The sequence below is a fragment of the Nicotiana sylvestris genome, chromosome 11 (assembly GCF_000393655.2).
Source record: "Nicotiana sylvestris chromosome 11, ASM39365v2, whole genome shotgun sequence".
Taxonomy (NCBI): domain Eukaryota; kingdom Viridiplantae; phylum Streptophyta; class Magnoliopsida; order Solanales; family Solanaceae; genus Nicotiana; species Nicotiana sylvestris.
In genome coordinates this window covers 150,891,916-150,897,236 of record NC_091067.1, presented here as the reverse complement: position 1 = coordinate 150,897,236, position 5,321 = coordinate 150,891,916, and positions in this window count along the sequence as shown.

Below are 5,321 nucleotides of genomic sequence, written 5' to 3'. Positions count from 1 at the left end.
ACATTCTAGCATTCAACTACCATACATTGACATTTCTAGGCATGAGACTAACTCTAGTACCCAGAACAAAATGTAAAACTATTACACATTGCATGAATATTTAATGTAACAATCTATATCTATAAAAAAAACATTCTTCAGGTCTTTCCTTTACATTCATGCTCAAATTTCCAGCTACATCTGACAGTGTCTTAGGTGTGTACCTGGTATAGAGGAACAGAAGAAGAAAGGAATGATCAGCTGGGCAGTATGCAGTACATACAGCAGCAGCAGACACACAGCAACAACACAGCAACAAGCAACTAAACCAAGTGTTTTCCACAGCCACAGATAACCAACAATATCTCCCAGAATACAAGGACTAGCAGATAGTCGAAACCAAGCCAGCAATCTCAGGAAAGAGTAAGGAAATAACAGCAGTAACTGAGGGTTCAAATGCAGTAAGACTAACAGTTCAACAACCACAAACAACTCAGCCAATGCAAGCAACAGAACTTGGCCAAGACAGCTTTGACCAATATGCACTCTTGTACAACTTTCAGGCAGTGTTTGGTTACAATGTCTATTGGAAACTACCTTGTGTTTACGCTATTGTGATTTGGGACTCACTAGACCTCTCTTCAGACTAAAGTTTTTTTCTTTCTGAAGACTCCAAAATATATTTTGTTTAAGTTCTCAAATGGCTTATTTATAAGCCAAATGAACCAGTGCAGTTAAGCTGCCTTTTTGCTGCAACTTGCAGCCTGCCCATACCCCTTTAAGCCCCATGCCTAAGCATCTTTTGGTGTCAGCCCCCTTTATTCCCCACGCCTGGTTTTGTTTAATCAGGAGTTATGGGCATCATTTTATTATTCAATTTAAGCCCCATACCCTTGTGTCTTGTTCCCCCATTGGCATTAGTTTAATCCTAATTTAGTACCCCATTTGTCAGCTCACTTAAACTAATTACTTCTGTTCTTTTTAACACCCCAGAATACCCCTGTCAACCTTGATTATTACTGCCCCTGCCTATTGCAGCATCAGGGCATTTTTTGAACTGATGAAAGTTCGAACTCAAGACTGCCTGGGCTGAACCTTTTCAGTCAGTTTTATAGTGCAAACAAACCATTTCAAACAATGCTGGGGCATTCAGTCAATAGCAAGGTTCAATTAGTCATGCGACATTATTAGCTCATTCGACTCATTAGTTATAGAAAACTGATCGACGACATTTATCGAGTCGACTATACTAATCATAACAGGTAATAATCAGTCGTTCAAATAAACAACACATACAGGGACCTAAAGGGCATCAGACAGTTTTTGTTCAGTTACTAGGGCTATATGAATTAATTCGCTTGACGACTACTCTAATCGAACATGCACATCACAGAATACATTCAAATCATACACAGAAAACAATTGACCAAATAAAAGGTCTTTACAGAGATGAAAGAAGTCCGAATGAAAAATAACAAAATAACAAACAAACACAAAGAGATATGCTGACCACTTATTTAGAAATAAAACAAAAGAAAGGAAAACTTACCAAAAGTGTTTAAATCAAACAGACCCAAATCTGATTCAACCTCGAACTTTTGAGGCCGAACAAACTTTAATCAGGGTGTTCTCACATGAGAACACCTTGATTAAGGTCTATTAGACCTCAAACCCATGTCAAAACTGGCCGGGTTCCCCAGGTGCATGTGTTTCAAGTTCTGGATTTCCAGATCTGGATTTTTAGGAGTTGTGGGTAGATTCGGACCAAACCAAGCTTGGTTTGGTCACGAGGAAGGTCAGGGGAGTGTCTGGTATGAAGATGGGATGGTTTGGCATAGATCCGGGTTCGACTCAAATCTTCAAATGAAGATTCGAGACGAACGGAAGTGATTCGAGGCTCGTGGTTAGTGGATTCGTGTTCAGGACAGTGAGGTGGTCCTAGGGTGTTCAGGAGGTGGCCACCGGCGTCCATGCCGCCGGCTTTAATGGCGAGGGAGACGGGGGCGGCTAGGGTTTCTAATGGGAGGTCTGGGTTTGAGCTTGGGGACGAAGGGGTGGGGTGTTGGTATAGGGGGCGTGGGTATAAGGGAAGGTTTATATACGGAGTAGGGGATTGGATCTGAGCCGTTAGATCAAATGATCTCAATGGCTTGGATCTGATGGTAAGAAATGAGACGGGGTCGTTTGGTAGTTAAACGGGGTCGTTTGGTTTAAGTGAGGGGTTGGGTCGGATTGGTTATTGGGTCGGGTTTGAACACGGGTTGCTGAAAATGATCCTGGACCGTTGGATTGGATTGATTGGAACGGCTGAGATGGATTGGCCTGAAACGGTGTCGTTTCAGGAGGTGTCTGGGCAACCGGATTTGGACTGGGCCTGAGTGCTGGTTTGGGCCTGTTTTTGTCTTATTTTTTTGGGCCCAAATTGATTTCAACTTTCTTTTGTTTTCCAATTTAAAGAAAAATAAAAATAAAAATAACTAATAAAACAAATGAAATTAAAACAAATAACAATATGGCATTTCAACATAATTATCATACCAAGTAAGTTAAATCACAACCTAAAACGGACGATGCACATATATTTATATATTTTTTTGAATTTTCTTTTAACGCCACATATATTTTTTGTATTTTTGTTTGATAATGACTAGATGCAAAATGGACAGACTCACAAACGACTAACAACACATGTCACGGAAAGATCGAAAAATTGTACAGCGAAGCCTTTTGCCACTATTTTATTTTCTTTTGGAGCGATTGTCCGTGAAGCAAAAATCACGTGCTTACAGTGCTAATAACAAATTAGGGGGGAGAGCCCTTAATAGTAGACGTGTCTTTAAGCTCTGGGACAATATAAACTATTATAATCTACAAGATTTAGGTTATAAAGGAAGCAAGTGTACTTGGTCTAATCGTAGGTTTGGTAACAATGGCCTAATCATGGAACGCTTGGACAAAGTTTTTGATAATAATGAATGGATACAATGCTTTCCTAACGCTTCTATTACTCATCTACCTAAGACTCATTCTGATCACAAACCTCTTCTTATTAATCTTATTCCTAAAAAGAGTCAGTTATTTGATAAACCTTTTCGATTAGAACCATACTGGTGCAAACACCCTCATTTTAAGGCAATAGTTAGTAGCACTTGGTATAACTCTTATAATCAAGCTTTGTCCACCTTTAAGGATATTGTCGTTAGTTGGAAAAATATTACCTTTGGGGACTTTTTTAAAAATAAGAGCCGCATTCTTGCAAGACTCAAAGGTATCCAAAACTCTTCATCCTACTAATATAGTATTTTTCTTCAATCATTAGAACACTCACTAATTCAGGATTATAACATCATTCTTCGCATTGAGGAAGATTACTGGAAACTCCGATCTAAAATCCATTGGTTAAACGAAGGTGACGCTAACACAAAATTTTTTCATATTGTGGCAACTAACAGGAAAAGAATCAATAAGATTAATTTCTTCAAAAATGACCTTGGCATGTGGATTAATAATCCTGAGGATATCATTAATCACACAAAAAAACTACTTTGAAAAAGCTTTCACAACCTCTCATACTAGTAGCAATTGGAGACATACTAAGAAAGATCCTAGGTGTTTTATTAACTTAGATTTATCCTCCCTAGATGACCTCGTTACAATCTGAAATTACAAAAGCGTATTTTTCTTTTAAACCCTATAAGGCACCCGGGCCTGATGGTCTTCACCCCTTTTTCTTCCAAAATTACTGGAATATTGTTGGTACTCCTGTCACTAATCTCTGCCAAGAAGTTTTCAAAACTGGCATTATCCCTGGAAATATTAATGATACTTTGTTGTGCCTAATTCCTAAGATTCCAAATGCTAATAATTTAAAAAAAAAATTAGACCTATAGGCCTATGTAATACTGTCTATAAAATCATTACTAAGATCATTTCAACCAGGCTGAAACCATTCCTGAACAACATAATTAGACCTTTCCAAAGTAGTTTCTTAAAAAATAGGAAAGCTTGTGATAATGCCATTATTATTCAAGAATTAATTCTTAAAATGAATAAATATCGTGGTAATAAGCACAACATGATTTTGAAAATTGACTTGGAAAAAGCTTTCGATCGTTTAGAATGGTCCTTTGTCTACAGAGCCTTAAGATTTTTTAAATTTTATCCCAATATTACAAAGCTCATAATGAACTGTATTTCTTCTAGTAGAATAGCCATCTTAGTTAATGGCACTAGAACTAGTTACTTTTCACCAAGTAGAGGTATTAGACAAGGTGACCCTATATCTCCATATCTTTTTATCCTTTGTATGGAGATGCTCTCTACCCTAATTAACCATAAAGTTGATCTAGGTTGTTGGGACCCCATTACAATTGGCATCAAAAAGTATCAAATATCTCATTATTTTTTGCAGATGATCTAACCTTAATGGCTCAAATAAATGATAAATCTATTGAAGTCATCAAAGACTGTCTTACATCCTTTTGTCACCTATCAGGACAATCCATCAACAAAGCTAAGTCCAAAATTATTATCTTCGAACATTGCCCTAAGCCTACACAAGCTATCCTCTCACAAATCCTTATGATCAGAGTTAGTAACTCTTTCGGAAAGTATTTAGGTTTTCCTATTACGAGCTCCAAACCTAGGGTCAAAGACTTCCAATTTGTCCTTGATAACATGATTTCTAGACTTAGTACTTGGAAATCCAATTTACTAAGCATGGCTGGTAGATGCACTTTAGCAACCTCTTGTTTAAACTGCCTTCCAAATCACTTAATGAAATACACTCTTCTACCGGCTAAGATTCTTAGTAAAATTGATAAGATCCAACGGGATTTTATATGGGGTACTAATGGTACCTCAAAAAACTCTATCTCATAAAATGGGACAATATCACTCATAACAAAAAAGATGGTGGGCTAGGTCTTCATGCCGCAAAAAAGAAAAACCTAGTAAGCTTGGCTAGTCTCACTTGGAGACTCCTTCACAATACTCAATCAGCCTGGGCAAAAACAATTTTAGGTCTCTATAGTACTAGGAAAGCACTAAAAATAACTCCTTTATCTGGAATAGTATTTTACTAAGTTGGGAAGTATGTACCAAAGGGATTACATGGTTGCCTCATAAATCCTCAACCTTAAGTGTGTGGAATAGTAGCTGGATTCCCCAATCGAATCCACTCCGTCAATGTATTCAGGGTCCTCTGACCCTCCAAGATGACACCCTAACCATAAAGAATATATGGAAGCAAAACACATGGGAGTTATTGATGATAGGCTATAATTACGTATTTTAGTCGATTATTATACTTCTAATTTACTGCACTTTAGTTGAGTTTGCGC